We start from the raw sequence: 18583 nt of genomic DNA on the forward strand, positions 1-18583 counted from the left end.
ATATGTATTTATGTGCGCCTACTTCTTTTATTGGCTTAGATTATGTGTTTTTGGCAAAAAGTAAAATCTCCCCCTGTAACTTTTAACTTTTTACGATTGTTAAAGATTACGTATACGCCCTGACATCAACTAAGGCACTTTATTGCTATTACATTTTAGAGTGAATTTACTTGCAGCGTAAGGAGTTATATGTTATACCCTTTGTTGATTGTTTGGCCGAGCTCCTATTTGCATCTTAATGTTTCCGAAAAATAGAGGGGCTTACAGTTTTATGCCGCCACCGACCGGCAGATGGTTTTTTATGAGGAGATTTTTATGGCTGAAACACACTCAGAGGTTTGCTATTGTATTGCGGAAGAACGACCGATATTAATTAGAAAAAAATTCTTCTATCATTTGGTGCTTTATGCCCGGAGTTTCGAACCTGTGCACTTCCGAATGGTAGTCACGCACTAACCATTCGGCTACAGTGACTGCCTAGATCACATCATTGGAATTCAAAAAGATAGAATTGAACGTGTTCACTAAGAAGTTCGTAAATTGGCATTACGATCATTAAATTTATCTTAACTTATACTAAATGGCAACGCGGCAAACATCTTTCAACTCTTAGCGATATAATGCGGACCGCTCTTAATAAGCTGTCTAGATGAGCGCTCCATGGAGGTTTGAGTGTGAATTCTCTGAAAACAGAATTAGTGCTGTTTTTGAAGAAATACAAAATTCCACAATTTTTGAAGCCAACATTGAATGGTGTAAAGCCAGAAATAAGAGATGGCACCAAATATTTAAACGTATTTCTCGACAAGAAATTAAATTGGAACATGAATGTAGAGGAAAGAGGAAAGAAAGCCACTGTAGCTCTATTCTAATGAAAAAAGGCAATAGAACGCAGATGGGGTCTTTCTCAGGAGAATGCGGACTATAGCTGCATACAGCCGTTATCAGATCCATCCTCCTCTGTGGGATTATAGTCTGATGGACAGCTCTCGACGGAAAAACTACCGACGGTTCTTTACTGACGGCTCAAAGCTTTGGTTGGTTTTGGTGTCTACTGTAAGAAACCAAAACTGAGCATTACGGATCGTCCTCTTAATCACTGTAACATATTTCAGGCTGAATTTCTAGCCATTAATGAGGTAGCTGTCTGGTTAAGCAAAAATCTGACTACCTTCAAAGAAATCTATATTTACAGCGATAGCCAAGCGGCCCAACCTTGGTGGTGTTGTGACCAATTCCATCATTGCTCGCAAATAACGAGCGTCTCGTAATGAGATGGTGGAATATTTTAGCCTCCATTTGATGTGAGTGTCAGGGCATAGTGACATACCAGGAAATTGTAAGGTTGATAAATTAGCGAGAGAAGGAACTACCATTCGCCTCTTTCTTGATATGACACCCTATAAACTGCGCGGTGCAAGTAGCGAGGAGTAAAACGTGAGAACTTTATGACAAAAAACAAATATTTTCATGGAGTCCAAGAAAGATAAGTATTTTCGACGGATTATAATTTTTCCGCTTTTTAACTGTTTAAAAAATAAAAACATAAAACAATTTTTTCAACGTTTTATTAATTCATGCAATAAATTAGCCCTTTATTTCGAATTCGTACTTTTAGTATATAAGTAATACCCCAATAGTCTGTAAGAAATTACTTTTCTTACCCTTAGGTTAGGTTAGGTTATGGTGGTAGTCGGTTTGTACGACCAACTCACTTAAACCTTATAGGTCCGTTGTGATACCACTGTGCTGCACAGGAACCTCTTTACTTTCCTTCGTGGAACCATCTTGTGGCTCTTATGAAACGCAAGATTGGTCGTATCTCCACGCCAGACAGCTCTGTAAGAGAATTGAAAAAGTATTTACCTAGATAACCTGCTCTAATTTTAGCTAAGGCTAAACAATTGCAAAGGAAGTGTTCAATTATTTCTTTCTCTTCCTCATCTCTACAACTTATTCAATATTCATGGCTGACGTGAGTTTCCTGTCTAATATGAGTCCTAAGTATTTCACATTCTCTCTCAAAGGAATCTCCACACCCTTCAAAATTAGCGGGAGATTATTGGGAGCCTATGTTTCTTTGTAAAGAAAATTCTTTCGGTCTTTGCGGGGTTTATACCGAGTTCCCTGCTATCAGTCCAGGTTCTAAGTGTGGCCATATTAGAGCGCAGAATACCCATAAGGATGTTAGGATATTTACCTTTAACGGCAATTGCTAGGTCATCCACATTAGCAGTGACGTGGCAACTCATTCTTTCCAGGTCAGCAATAGAGAGTTTTCTGCCAAAACCTAAAGAAGAGTGGAGAGGACTCCACCTTGCTGCGTGCCTCTGCAGACCAGACAAAAGGGTTAATAGCCTATTTAATCTTTACGTTTGTAACTAATAAACTTCCTAGGGCGGATTGTCTTTCATTATTAGCGGAGTCTTTTTTTCCACCGGCTTGTTTTCTAGGAAGTGCGTGTCTAGAATAAAACGTAATGATTCCTTACTTAACGTAGTCCATGTGTTCCCTTGACCTTGTAGATAGCCTAGGTTGAATGGCCCCTTCTGAAGTTTCTTCAATTCCTTTGCCATAATTTCGCCAAGATTCACACTGCGCAGTTCTGACTGCTTTTTTATAACTTTTCAATTCAGCCTCTGGCCTTCTCGTAGCCTTGGCCTCGTAGCGAGGTTAGTTGCTTGGTTCACTAAGGTAGTTTAGACTTCCCTCTGAGTCGGACAACCGGACAACTAGGCGTTAAGGAGCTATTCAATGCTTTAGTTACCTAATTAACCAATTTATCCACCCCTCCCCCCCCCCCCACATGTAGCGGGGGCTATCTTTGGTAGTAAAGCTCGTAATTTATTAGTCTCCCCAGTCGGTTTTCCATATATTTCCAAACTTATTAATCTGGGAAGATCTAGTGTTAATTTCAAATTCAGTGTACCGATGGTCTGAGAACAAATTTTCGTTTGAAACTCGCCTTCACTTAACGTGGTTAGAAAACATGTCGGAAGCCAGGGTGATATCCAGAACTTCCTCTCTGTTCATAGTAACATTGCATTCTATTTTTTACTAGGATACAGCTACGAGTCTTACCTGTGTGTTGTACGGCAAAAAGTTTGAAGCCATTCGCTCCAAGATCGCAGATTTTATTACCGCATATCCAAGGCTCTTGGGTGAGGGATATGTCCACCAGCTGCCAAGCGGACGGAAAGGTGCGCGAACATAAGTTCAGAGTGGTGGAGAGTAATTTGGATGAGCTTCATTTCAATCTGTCCGTTTCATCACCACCATAGTGACAACGACCAGCCTGCGGCATGACAAAAGGGAAGGGGTCCGGGGTGTTCCTCTAGGACCTGGAGGTAAATTTCCGCGCTAGCCTCCTCGAACCACCGCCATTTTTCTTAGGAATGGCCCTTACTCTTCTCCCTTATCAATGATGGCCACCGCCGCTCTTTACAACCTCACTAAATGTATGATGTTTATGGCCACCTACCTTTTGTTTTTTGGCGATGGTTGGCTGGTTGGCTTGAGGGGTGATTCTTCCAGAATCCAACTGGCGCTTCCGCACCATTTTGTTGCCACATCCTCGTTACCAACTTGTTTACCAGTTATTTACGGCATGACTATATCCAGTCTGTGCGGTTTAAGAGCCTTATTAGGTTGTTGACATCCGAGCCCGACAGTTGTTCGAGACTCTCGAACAGTGGTTTGCCCAGGGTTAACATTCTGTCCTTCGATAGGGTAGGACATTCACAGAGGAAATGGAAAATTATTTCCTTGTTGTTTACAACTGTGACAGTATGTGTAGTGAGGGATGCCCATTTTGACCGATTGTCCTCCGACAGACCAAAAGCCAGTTATGACTGCTGTTAGTCTCCAGGCGTCCCGTCGTTTCATGTTTAACTATATTGACGATTGTTTGAAGTTGTAGCTGGGCCCTAAAGTTCTGCTGATTTTGCATTTCGTCTGGTCTCTTCATCTACAATCCGCCATTCGAAGGTATTTTAGAGAAATTGTACTCTTGACAGCACCTAATGGTGTAAATACCGATTCTACAAGAGTGTTATACATGACCGATCCCCTTTTTCGTTACCTTCAATATTCCGATGTCCCGGGACCCAGATTAAGGTAACATTATGGTTTTCGCTCAAGGTGGAAAGGCTATTCCTACTTTGTTCAACCTTGTTCCACTTTTTTGCAGCTTGGCTATCCGAAAAAATAGCGATATTGCCCTTAAAAGAGAAATCTGCGACTAGTAGTCTGCAAGCTTCCTCAATTGCCAGTACTTCCGCCCAAAAGACACTACAGACATTGGTCAGACGCACAGATTTTTCAATTTTAAGTCTATGGGAATATATATCAGCTCCAACACCACAATCCATTTAAGGACCATCTGTATAGACTGTAGTGTCGAAGTTGTTTAGTGAGAGTCCCTTTTTCCATTCCTCCTTAGATGGAAAGAGAGTGGCAAAATTCCTATTGAATGTTACAGTCGGGACGATGTAGTCAGTCCTCACCGAGGTTAACTGAGTTTGTCGCAATAGTAGACTGGCATGACCATAAGCTTTTTCTTTCCAGTTTTTGGTGATACTTTCTATTGTTTGTTCTGCTGATCGTTGTCTTTTAGGAGTAGTACCCGCCGGCTTGCCCAAGTCGGATACTACTCCCTTTGCCCATTCTAGCGATTTAGCCTAGCCTTCGGTTAGCTAATTTGTTGCTACCTCTCCCAGTCTAAATAAAATTCTATTGACCGCCTTTTTGTCGTAGTAATTTTGTTTAGAGGGACGGACATGTGTGCCTAAAGGTACTAGGCCCTTCTATGGCGGCCTGCTGATTAAACCTATAAGAGGTTGAGGTGAGATGGGGATTGTTCAGCCTAAGCGGAGTTGACACCGTAAATCCTGCTATCAACCGATTGGAGACTGGTTTACCTAAGCCTCCTCGCCCCCCGCTGCCTTCTGCAGTACTCATGCTGGGACCAATTCTCTCGCTTAATTCCCCTCTAGCTTCTAATAATGGCGGTCTGACCTCTACCTTGCTCGCAGCTGTGGCACTAGTCGGAGTCACCTCTGTCGATTTTTTGGGAGGGTCGACCTCCTTGTTAAGAAAAGTTTTCTTTAATTTAGAATCCATTTTTGGTCCCACGAGAGCCGGGCAAGGGAGAACCGGAGGCCTCCAGGTATCCAGGGCTATTTTTAATACAGGTCTCCAGCCAGGCTTAACGTCGGCACAGATCGTATAAGACCTTGTCCCAACCCAAAGCAGAACTTGGTCATCGTTCAAAAAGCAGCCCGAATCAACTGGAATGTATTTAAGCGACCACACACCCATCCACTGATTATGTCTGATTAGTGATTGGACTAAGTGCCCGCACAGAGGCAAGGTGCCTGCCTTCTTAAAAATGTATAAAAAACTCGTTCTTTCTCTATCCGCGCTTTTCTCATTCTCCCTCGTCTACGCACATAATTTGCTAATTTGCAAACCAATTAAATGAACATTTGTGTCGCCCACTAGAAATTCGCAAAAGTTCGCCGCAGTCAAAGCAGCCACAGAACTTTTGTTTTGCTGCAAGTCGCGGCAGATACAGCAATTGAACGTACTACCCAGTTGGGACGCCTAAAAGTGTGCACCACAAATTGTCGAAATTTCTACAACGTGAAGAAAAGTTGAAGCACATTTTTTGTTCAAAGTTATTTTCTCTCGCTGACAGCAGCATAGTCATTAGTACATAGATATCAACGCGGCACCATTGTCGCCACCAACGACGGCTTTGCGTTGATTGTACAAGTATTTTCGGCGCGGCTTATAGTTTTCCATAAGTTGGCAGTCAAAGTTAAAAGTTCCTCTGCACAGTTGCGTCTCCTTTGGTTTTTTTCTTTTTCTTATGCGAATACTATATTTTAATACTACTTAAGCATTGTTTTTGTTGTTGGTAGAACTGCTGCATTTGACGCGCGCCAAAGTTTAAATTCATTTTTCATTTGCTGTCGCCTTTGGCGTTGTCGTTCCCAGCTGAAAGCTTTGCACGTTGGGTCCCCTGCTACACTTTTGCTGGTTATGTGATCGCAGCAGACGCAACAAAAACAGCAATCACTGCAATCGCCGACAAAATATTTTTGATTGAATGCCAAAAACTTTTACTTTTGTGCAATGGCGGCGCTATCCTCTGTAAATTTTAGTTCCTACCCACCAAACAAAATATGTCGCAATCGTTCAGTAAATAATATTTATTTTTAAAAATCTTCCAATTGCGTACTTCACTCTCAGACTCACAGGGGTACCAAGCCACAGCGATATTGTAAACGTCTGTATGTCGGATAAGCTGGTCAAGCAAAGCAACCTTAAAGTGGTTTTTCGCATACAACGAGATGGTAGAAGATTACTTGGAAATCTGTGGTTACTCCTCTGTAGATGAACCTCGAACTAATTCTGAACGAAAACACTCATAAAGATTTTGCACCCATCTGCTTCTCTCGTCACGAGCGGATCGAATATGGTCAGAAAACTTGAAAGGATTTTAAAGGTCCAACTGTTGTGAAGACTTAAACGCTGGAGATCCAAGCAGTGGGAATCAACATAACTTCGTGTCGTGTCCTGTTTATGCGAGGCTAAGATAAGGCATCTGAGCCAGTGACTGGTACCGTCGATTGCTATTTTCGGCTAACGCAATCAAATTAAATTTTAACTTTGGTCGAGTGGAAGGAAATTTTATTTCGAAAATTTTGAAAAACAAGCGTGGAACTCTTTTATTGACGGCGGAAACAATTTCTTTGGCAACAAGACATTTCTTGACCTCGCGAAAAAATAAAAGTGTTGATAGATTGCTATTAACTACTCACTCACTTTTTCCACGAAAATATGGCATCAGTAATGAATACGGAGAAAAATTCTTACCCTTTTAATCAAAACATCAATAAAAAATGAGATGAGTATTTTAGTTTATAATGAAATCGTGACCGACATATATCGTCGAAAATTTGTATTTGCATATCTTTATCAAGTATTTCAATACCAAAGAATAATATCCTTTAGTAGGACCTTAGAAAGTAGTGCTATATATAACAATGTAACTAATTTTGGAGTCTCTATTTCGCAATGATTGGCGGCCGGCGTAGCCGAATGGGTTGACTACCGTTCGGAATTCAGAGAGAACGTAGGTTCGAATCTCGGTGAAACGCAAAAATTGAGAAAATGATTTTTCTAATAGCGGTCGCCCCTCGGCAGGCAATGGCAAACCTGTGAGTGTATTTCTGCCATAAAATATCTGCCGTTTGGAGTCGGCTCGAAACTGTATGTCCCTCCATTTGTGGAACAACATCAAAACGCACGCCACAAATAGGAGGAGGAGCTCGGCCAAACACCCAAAAAGACTGTGTGCGCCAATTATATATACATATACAGGGCTTGCCATCTTTTAGGTCGATATGAAAACATTGAATAACTTTGAAAAAAAAGCAACTGATTTGTATAAGTGAGGTATTTTTATTTGGTTTGGTTATTTACAATTTTTGAAAACTATTTTGTCGCCTCTTTTTGACACTAGACGTCCCGGTAATTTTCGTTGCAGAAATTCAATTGTTGCATTCGCAGTGTGGCATGGCGCACTGTCTTGTTGAAACCAGTAACCGTCTAAACCTTTCTCACGCATTTGCGGGCAGTCATAATAAGCCAACATCCATCGATATCGGTTCCCATCGACCGTTCCGTTTTCTCGGTAAAAATATGGCCCAATGATGGTTTTTGCGCAAATGCCGACCCAAACAGTTACTTTCCGGTCATTCAATGGCGTTTCATAGATCTCGTGTGGATTCTCAGTTCCCCAAATGCGACAACTTTCTTTATTCACGGTGCCAGAGAGGTTAAAATGAGTTTTGCCAGTCATTAAAATTCGCTTCCAAAAATTGGGTTCAGTGTCAACCATTCGAGCGACTGTTTGGTCGTATTCCAAGCGACTTGAATGGTCTGTCGGCAATATTCTTTGTGTCAACTGCACTTTATACGGAAACAAATTTAAATCCATCCTTTAAAATGTGCCGCGTTGTGGTTTCACTGCCGCCAAAATGCTGAGCGCGACGACGATACGACACTTTTGGCTCCTGGGCAACGCTATCCCTTACTGTTTCAACAAGTTCATTGGAACGACTTGGTCGTTGATCAACGACACGTTGACGATCTCCTAGTGTCCCGTCATTGTCAGACTCTCGATTTTTGCAACTTAATAATAAAAGTAATAAAAAAACATTATGTAACTGTTCTTCGTAATAGCGAATCTATAGATTCCCAACTTTTTTCGTAAAATTGAGACAATTTTTCTGCTGAACAAATTAGAAACAAATTGTCTAGATTTCTTTTCAAATATTCTGCGCAAAATCGGAGTTTCAAAAAGTTTGGTAAATACTTCTTTACTGGGTATATCCGACGTTGCTTCGTGCAGTACAGTTGGAAACGGAAATGCACTATTGCATTGACAGCAGAATTGAAAGGTTTCACTGGGCTCCGATGATTTGCTGGGTTTGCAAAGAGTAGAATGGCATTGTAAGTATTTATATGTGAGTATGATTTTCTTATTGAGAAAAAGTCCAAATCACTGACCATTTTTTTGAGGTTAAGAAGTGTAAAGTCGGGTGGCTTAAATAATTACACATAAATACAAATAACAAAAATAGTAGTCCCAACAACTTTGAGAAATGATTTCATGAAATGAATGAGGAAAGTGGTTCTGTGACAAATAAAAAATTGAACTTTGTAGAGTATTTTCATTCTGAAAGCCATGTCATGTCATTGGTACACCCGGAATGTAAATACAAGGATTCGCATGGATTCAAGAAACTCCCAACGCTCAAAAAATACCAACTATTGCGATTCATTGTATACACACTAAATAATACCGCCGACATTGAAGTTCGTTTCAACATATTAAAGTACAGAATGATTGCTCTTCTGCACGGTAGTCAACCCGAATATGAATGGAGGCTGAGAGTACTGATACAGTAGACTGTAATTAAGAGGTCCTAACACTAACACAGCGTATAAATTTAGATTACTTCGTAATACGTCCAGTAACATATAGAGTTGGATGTTCTACTGGCCTAGTCAGAAAATAATCGCTCAGCATGCGTCGATACGAGACACCGTCCACAGAAATTGCTTGCCCTCGACGGTTTTCAAAAGACATTATTCCACTGCGTCAAAATGCACTCCAAATCGTCACTTTGGTGCTGTAAAGTCGATTTTGAAGTTTTAAGGTCTGTCCTTTAGGTGATCAATAACGGCAATTTTGCTTATTTACACTTCCATTTGAATGAAAATGGACTGCATCTTTTCAAACGTTTGTAATCGTTAGGCATAAGCGCATGCACAATTTGAATTGTGAAGGGGTGAAACTTAAGATCCTTTTTCAATATTTTCTATTTCTCGTACAATCATTTTTGGAAGCCCCAGGGGGCCGCTTTTTTGCGCACGGACTGACGCAGATTAATATTGCGAACTTGTAGCGGCGAGTTCAATATTTTCATTTGTTCCCGATGTCCGGCTAGGCCCGAGCCATGGTCTGTTTGCCACCGAACTTGATTTTCGTAACCTTCACACCCATGGACGAACCAAGGCTTTTCATCCCGTAAATGTCGAGTATTGCAACGTGAACGAAATCTTCGAATGCACGTTGTTCACGCGTCCACGGCGATATCGTGACTAAATAACCCGCAGCTAACGGGGTCTACTCCCCGCTCATATGCGCAGCGGTCAGGAAGAAACTTTTAATTTAAAGCTTAATTCTGCCACCGGTCACGCTGTAGCTAAAATCGTATATCCTTACGAGCTAGAAATGTATGTTGGGAAAAACAGATAATTTAATAAAACTTACTGACAGGGGAAAGCAATAACCTCAATCTCAGAGTTCTTACAACATGACCGCTACACTTTTATACACTGTTCTACTTTCACCTTGACCTATAGTCCAAAAAGTGCAACATATTCTACCGGTTAAATTCTAGACATCGATCAATGGTTCTCCGGCAACTTCCGGGTTCTTCCCTTAGAGATTCCTACCAACTTCTTAATACAGACTTCTGCGGTACAACCCTGTGATGTTTCGCTTTGTTCGATTCTAAACCATGGAGATGTCGTTGAACTCAACGTGTTTCAAAACTTTCAAGCCTTTCTTGCTCCGGAAACCTCCACAATGATAATGTCAGCCTAGAAATTCAACGTAGAATCTCTCTTGCCAACTTTGGACTAAGTAGGCAATTGAGTAGTAAAGTCCTCTCTCGACGAACAAAAAAAGTAGCCCTCTACAAGGTTCTCATCATGCCGGTACTATCCTATGGCGCAGAAACTTGGGCCATGACAATAACCCACGAAGCGTCCCTTGGAGTGTTTGAGGGAAAGATTCTGCGGAGGATTTTTGGACTTTTGCACGTTAGCAACGGCTAGTATCGCAAGCGATGGAACTATGAGCTTCACGATGACATAGACATAGCGCAGCGAATAAAGATCCAGCGGATACAAACGCTCCGGCTTTGAAAGTATTCGATGCGGTACCAGCGCAAATCAAGAAGAAGAAGAATTTGTTCAGAAGAGTTTTGGAAACGTCCGCAAGCATCGATATCGTTTGATGGGAGTGTAAAACCTTTAGAAAAGCCAGCCTATCCGACATAATATTCACTCTGGCTCTATTTATCCTTATGCAAAAACATTCGCGGGTGCAGCTTCCGCTTGGTATGTGATTGTGTAGGTGCACATTCGAAAGTTTGCTGGTACCGTGGATTACATTTACATAATAGACATTATAACAATCGAAGATCAGAGTGTTATATAAGTTTAGTGGTGCCCAATGAATGTATAAATATTTGTATTTGAATGTATTTGAAATGATCTAAAAACACATTCTTATATTCACTTGATGGTACTCGTAACTTAAACTCAGTATCGTTTCGCCCTCACCATGCATTGTCTACTTAAAAATATCACGGAACGGCCTTCTCGTTTTCCTTGCACCGAGTTGAACTTTTGCCGCCACTACTTTGTATATTTTGAAGCAAATTAAAAAAAAAAGAATGAGGAAATAAAACGAATTCTACTTAATGATTTAAAAAATAGCTACAAGCGTCGAAATTGAAGAGAAAAACGTGCGACCAAACTATAAATAACCATAGAAAAAGCAATTATTTCTCTGCGCTCAGCGACTGTGCATGTGTGTATATACATGCGCCGAATGCCAAGCAATGCAATGTGCAACATGTGAAATGTTGCACCATCCGAACAATGCACAGGGGCCACAACTTATAGCACTTTCTTTTCTCGTAGCAATGTTGCATTTTTTCTGGCCTGAGTCAGAGCCTGCTGGCAAAAGTGCAACATTTTCTATGCTACACAAAAAGTGAGGGTTAGCGATATCCAGCTGATTTTAAATCATCGGTATTCCCGGGTTCGTCAAGAGTTGTACGAAAAATTAAATTGTTGCAAAAAATGGAAGTCAATTTTTATTTTATATAAATATAGGTTGTCAAAAAAGTCTTGCGGTATTTCCTCAAGAGAGTCCTGTGAAAATTGGCTCTCCGAGTTTTTTGACAATAGGGAAGCGAACTTCCATAAGAGGGGCATTATGAAGTTGGCATCTCGTTGGGAACTCGTCATCGAACAAAACGGCGCATATTTGACTTAAATCGCATTATTATAACCAATTTTATGAACAATTGAAAATTCAATAAAAATACCGCAAGACTTTTTTGATAACCTATATTAAATTTTATTACTTTCAATATATAATTTGTGGAAGGGTTGAATTTTCCTTTTTCTTTACACATATGACGTATTCAACATTGTCGTAATGTTGCCGTAGAATGAGATGGCACTTTTTTCGAGAAGTGAAAACACTACTGGTTGCACTAGCTGTGATGGCAGGCGCAGTAATGTTGCATGCCACACAATCAAGCGTTTGTACGTTTGCCAAATAATCGTGTAAATCTTTCACAGTTCAGGCAATAAATAAACCAAATAAATTTGTCACAATTCAGCCAAACAGAGACAGACAGTCAGGCAGCCATACACACACACCGATTTATGTACGATGTATTCATGTGTATGTAATTGTGATTACCCTGCAGTCAAAGTTTTTAGTTGCGAAATATGAAATTTGCTACCAGTTCGCTTTTGCTGCTCAATCTCTTCATCGCCTTTCTTTTTTCAATGCTAGCAGCTGGTGTTTTTGATATGGCGATATTCTACGAAATGTCACCTGGCAGCCATACCATATAGCAGTTAATAAACTAATACTTGTCAAATTTATTGCGCAAACTCGTTGTTTTGAAAGTTTTGAAAAAAAAAATTTAATTTGATAAATGAACGTTTCAAAAATGTTTTATAAGAAACTAAAATATTACTCAAAATTTTCTCTTATCACAATATTTGTTTTTCGATATTTTTAAAAATTACTTATTTAAATATTGTTTTTGTTCTAAAACAAAATGAAAACAAATTCAACGAAATTAGAAATTACTATTATAAAAAATGTATTATTACAACAACATAAAAAGGAATAAAAAACCTTAAGGAAATATTTTGATTACACCTTCAATTGGTTCTTTTACAACCGGTAAAGTTCTAATCACTTTCGAGCAAATATGACTTCTTCCCTCAAATTTATAAACCAGAATTTCTGCTGAGTAGTTTGGTTTTTCACTACCAGGTATTGCTTAGTGCATTTTCCATTGTTTGAAGTGAAGTTGTGCTTGTGCGTGCAGATGCGCTGCCAGTGCTGCAAATGCTTGCATTTATTTAAATATAAAAAATAAATAAATAAACCAACACATTTGTCTCGAAAAAACAGTGTCTCGGTGACATGCTGCGCACCACCATTAGCGTCAAGCTGTCTGTTGCATATGTGATGGCGGCGGCCACAACGATACATTGCTATGAAGTGTAGTAAAAAAAATACCTGAACAAGCGGGGGGCAACAGACAGGCACTATTACGAAATTTTCCCCCAAAACGTATGTATGCATACATACCTATATGTGTGTAGCTCATATTTAAAGCTAGCTAAGTCGACGATCTTCTTCAAATGGCATTTTGATGCAGAATAAAACATGAAACTATCTACGGAATACAAAAAAGAATGAATGCGCTCGGAAGGCTTTGGAAGACTTCGCTCTATTATTAATATATAATCTGTAAGAGTTCAATCTAGGCTATACCTATAGGGTGGTTACACATTTAGACAAAACGTTGGTGTAGGGTAGCCATCACAGCAGTCTATTGAGGAGTTAGTAGATCGTAGTATAGCGATAATGCGGCTAAAGTACAGCAAAGCCGCAGGCGCCGACCGACTGCCGGCTGAGCTATTCAAACATGGCGGCGACGAGCTGCTAAGGTGCATGCATCAGCTTCTATGCAAAATATGCCTGCCGATAGGAGTTCAAATGTGCTCTGCCCAATTCACAAGAAGGGTGACCCTGCAATCTGTGCCAATTTTGGCGGCCAATTTGTGAAGGGCTGAAGCCTACCACATCAACCAACCGATTGGTTCACAGGAGATGTCTGAATTTGGTATCCCTGCAAAACTAATATGGCTTTGCAAGATGGCGTTGCTCTACCATATACCAGCAGCGCCATCAGAATTAGGAAGGATCTCTCCGAGCCATTTAAGACTACTAGGTTTTGGACAGGTTGACTCGCTGTCATGTAACTTCTTTAACTCGATGTTGAAAAAGCTCGTGCGAGTCGCAGAACTTAATCGCTCAGACAGAATTTTTTAAGCGAGTACAATTGTAGGCGTATGCCAATGATATTGCCCACAAAAACAGCACAAAACGAAGTACCTCCTGTCATCTCTCGCGTAGCGGTACCCATGTTACTGTTGACAGTTATGATTTAGAGGTTGTAAAAGACTTCGTCTATTTAGGAACCAGCATTAACACCGATAACAATGTCAGCTGGGAAATCCAACGTAGAATCTCTCTTGCCAACAAGTGCTACTTTGGACTAAGTAAGCAAATGAGTAGTAAAGTCCTCTCTCGACGAACAAAACTAACACTCTACAAGGCTTTCATCATGCCCGTCCGCAGAAGTGTGGACGATGACAACATCTGATGAAAAGACGCTTGGAATGTTTGAGAAAAAGATACTGCGCAAGATTGTTGGACCTTTGCACGTTGGCAACGGCGAATATCGTAGGCGATGGTATGTCCAACTGGCGCCGGTTAGCACTAGAACGAAACGACGAGCTGTTATCGTGCCGATTATTGACATTTTTTTTATAAACAAATCTCAAAAACCTTGATCAAAAAGTAATACATTCAGAAAATTCAAAATACAATTTTATTCCTCAAAATAGATTTTATCGCCATCAAAGTATTCCCCATCAACTGCAACGCACTTATGCTAGCGTTTGATCCAGCTCTTGAAGCATTTCTGGAACTCTATTTTCGGTGTAGCCATTAAAACCCTCCTCAATATTTCCCTTACTATCTCTCGGCTGTTAAAACGTGTTCCACGTAATGATTTTTTGAACAGCAAATAAAGCGCAGGTTGCCCTAACAGGTGAATTTGATGGCTGTTGGATGGTACTCGTTTCGTTCATGATAAAAAATTCACGGATAATGTTGGTAGTGTGCGACGGTGCGTTATCATACTGTAAAATCCTCGAGCTGCACAAATCCTTTCTTTTGGGCAAATTTCTTGACATAAACGTCTCATAAGGCACAAAAAAATTAATGATATTCTTATTAACTGTCTGTCTTTCTGGCGTAGTGTACAATACGGTTGGATTTTTTTTTGTTTTGGTCTTGATTCAATCGGAGCTCTCTATTCACTCGAATCTCATTAATTATTATTCTCACTTAGCCTTGAGGCCAAAATTGCTGATTCGATTTTATATATTCTGATTGGCATACCATTTCTCTCACTGTTCCAAATTTTAGCGATTAATGCATACGGAAACACTTTTCCTCGACCAATCAAGCTACCTTTGTCGAAGCGATGCGACAACATTCCAATAAAAAATCTTACAGAAACGGCCTACAGGTCCCTATCAACATTTGTTAGAACACGTCACTGATACGAGTAACTGTTACATAAGTAAATTAAAAAAGCTTTTCAGAGATACATTTTATGTTGAATGAGATTGTTTGCAGGAAATTTTAATACTAAGTCATTGAAAAAAAGTTTCGTTTTGTAATTATCAAAATAAGTTGCATTCCACTTGCTTTATATGATTTTTGTTTTGCTCTATTTGCTTCGTTTTGGTGAAATATTTAAAGCTTAAAAGAACGTTTTCTAAATTCTTACCATGATCAATTGTTCGATAATTGAACACCTCACTCCAAGCCGTATAGCTTAATACGAGCTGGATTCAACTGAATTAATATACTCGTATACCAGTTGTGTTAGTGGACATTTAAAAGAATATTCCTTGGCAACTTAGGTACAAAAGAATACGGCTTAAGTTAATTTTTTGTTTAACACCAAGTTTCAGAGTGGGAATATTAGATATGTTTTTTTTCTATTAAATATATTTACCTGGAATAACTACTTGTCTTTCAAGTACCGTCGCCTGCTTTTGAAAGAAAATCGATTTTGTTGCCGGTTGCCTTGGATAGACTGCTTTTGTGGTAATAATTCACATTGTTTGTGGGTATATGCAACTCAGCGCATATACATATGAAATACAAATTTAATAAAAAAATAGACCTTTATGCAAAAAATTATTTTGCGTTAGCTACACGTAGTCACTATGTACAGCGCTGACGGGCATCTTTTCGAACGTGCAATCCCCATCCGTAATATCGCTGCTTCACTGCATGCAATATTTTTTGTTTTGTCTATGCATTGCTGCTGTTGTAACTTTGGTAGCGGGCGGTTATTGTTGACGGTGGCCGTTGTCGCATTTCTCTGTGGTATGTATGTACATATGTACGCTGCCGTCTAGACTTCGGCTAGACGTGTTAAACCAAAAAAGCAACAAATTTCATAACCAAAATCACAATAACAATACAAATAGTAGCCTGTGGCTACATGCAGACGTAGTAAAATACTTCAAATTGTTACAATTGCTGTGTTCTTTTGGAAACACTCAAAATAAGGATTTCAGAAAAGGACATCGGTGTATCGAAAATATCGATGTTTTTTTTAAACTGACATCCCCAATACTTTTACTGATTCAACAGTCTGCTAGAAGCATAATTGATATCAAATTACTCTGATATGGGTTACCGGACACAGGAATATAGAGGGTAATGAGGTAGCTAACAAGAAAAGTTTCGACATTAGACATAGCAGAGGCGGTGGCTGTTGCTACCTCATTGAATACAATAAAAAATCCATTGCATCACTACTATGCTTTAGCCGAAAGAAGGTGGAAGCAATTAGTTACATGTACTACATCAAGAAAACATGGCCGTCGTACAGCATCCAAAGGACGAATTACTTGTTAGGACGCTCAAGCATTTCACGTATTACTGCAATCCTTACAGGTGACTGAAAGCCAGACCCAACCTTGCTTTCAATCCCAAGCTGACAGGCGGAGGGGGTGAAAGAAAGTGTTTTCCCCTATTTAAATTCTGTCAAAAAAATATCGGGAATTATTCATTTAAAAAGTGCGCGTTACACATATGTCTAAATTTTTTTTGCTGGAATGTTGGTAGAACTGTCCTCTATAGTGTCGCAGAGTTTGAGCGTGATCTGTCAATTAGCTTGTTTTTGGCATTTAATGATGTCAGTCAACCGCAGGTGCGCTCTGCAATTTGTACTATGGAAAAAAATATCGAACGAAGAATTTGTCTTAAATGTTGTGTTTTGAACGGGATTTCGTGTGCCGCCTATGGCGGGTGTGCTCTATCAAAAACACGGGTCTACGAGTGGTTCACGGCTTTTGCAGAGGGCCGAGAAGTCATCAACGGATGAAAACGTCGACAAAGTCAAGGAAATGGTGCTGGAAAATCATAATTTAAGTTTGAAGGGACGTAACTCGTGACCTTAGGTTGTCTCACGAATCGATTGGCAACATATTATACCATCGATTGGGCATGAGACGCGTGGCTGCTCGGCTCGTTTCAAGAGAGCTGAATTAAAAAAAAAAATTCGTCGGAAGAAGGTTGCTGAAGACATGCTTGAGCAAGTGAATTCGGACCCAACGCTTATCCAGCGCATCATAACAAGTGATGTGACGTAGGTATATGAGTTTGACATGCAAACCAGTCAACAGGCAACTGAAGGGGGCTATCCATATGAACCGAAACACAAAAAACTACGTCAAAGTCGGTCAATAGTGAAAGTCCTGCTACTCGTTGTCCTTAATTATTATGGTGTTGTGCACTCGGAATCTCGAAACTCGTTCCAAATGGTTCTACGGTAAATAAAGAATATTATTTGGAAATTACGCGACGCTTGAGAGAGAATGTGCGTACGAAACGATCCAATTTGTGGAAAGAAAACTCATGGATCTTGCCGCATGATAACGCACCGTCTCACAAGGCTCATATTGTGAACACTTTTTTTACCAAAAAGTCGACAAATATCATCGAACTATCACCGTATTCATTGGACTTAGCCCCCTGTGACCTTTTCCTTTTCACAAAACTTATATTATCACTCGCTTTTAATCAATACGGGCCATTAAGGAGAATTCGCTTAAAGAGCTGTAGAAGATCTCCTCAAACGTGTTTAAAAGGTGATTTGCGTTTTATTGAACAATTCCCGGTACTTTTTTGACAGAATGTATGCGAATATCCAGGTTTAGCCAGCTCAAGACTTCGTTCTTTCGGTAAACATTTCCCTACAGTAAATTAATGAAATCTCAGACATAGAGATAAAAAATTTGCTGGTATACTTAGAATCTGACTTAACCAAAAAAATAAAATAAAAAGAGTCTCACACTAAAACCGTGATACAGTAAAAATTAAGTACAAATACTCGACCACCTCATCAACAACATGATTCGCCGCTAGCGATTAGCCTGGTATAATTGTCTTACAAACACAAGTTGCCAATATATGTTAATTTATTCCAATTGTTCACATATTCGAAAAGAAGAGGTGATATGTTAGCAAGTGACAAAGAGATGAGGCAACTGGCATACATATATAAATACATATAATGAGTATTACTAAGACCGTATTCATACAGGGCAACTTTTGTCGCTTCAACTCGTTACCTGTGACGCTTGTGCTCTGTCAGTATCCTGTGTTTTCTCGTTCTTCTCCATGTTGTTGTTGACTGTAGACGAAAAGCTAACAATTGCAAGGTGTGTGAACACAACGGAAAAATCAAAAGAGAATTTGGAAAATTGAAGCAACAAAAGTCTCCATGTAGTTGTTGCATTTATATGCAAATTTTTAGTCACGTGAGCAGAGTACAGAGATAGCGAGCAGAGAAGTGGCGAATCGAAGATGTCTCTTGTTAAATCATACGGCTTTTACGAGGTTCTCCAAATCATTATTGCCTCTGATGATTTAGCTATGGGGTGATTCCTTGTCAAGTGATTCCAGAATTTTGAACATTGTCATCAATTCTTCTTAAAATTGGTTTAGTTATAGGCTTGAGTACAAAAAGAACCAAACTCAAAAAATTTAATAATTCTGAGATTTATGTTGAAGATGTTG

Source organism: Anastrepha obliqua, chromosome 3 (assembly GCF_027943255.1).
Source record: "Anastrepha obliqua isolate idAnaObli1 chromosome 3, idAnaObli1_1.0, whole genome shotgun sequence".
Lineage (NCBI taxonomy): Eukaryota > Metazoa > Arthropoda > Insecta > Diptera > Tephritidae > Anastrepha > Anastrepha obliqua.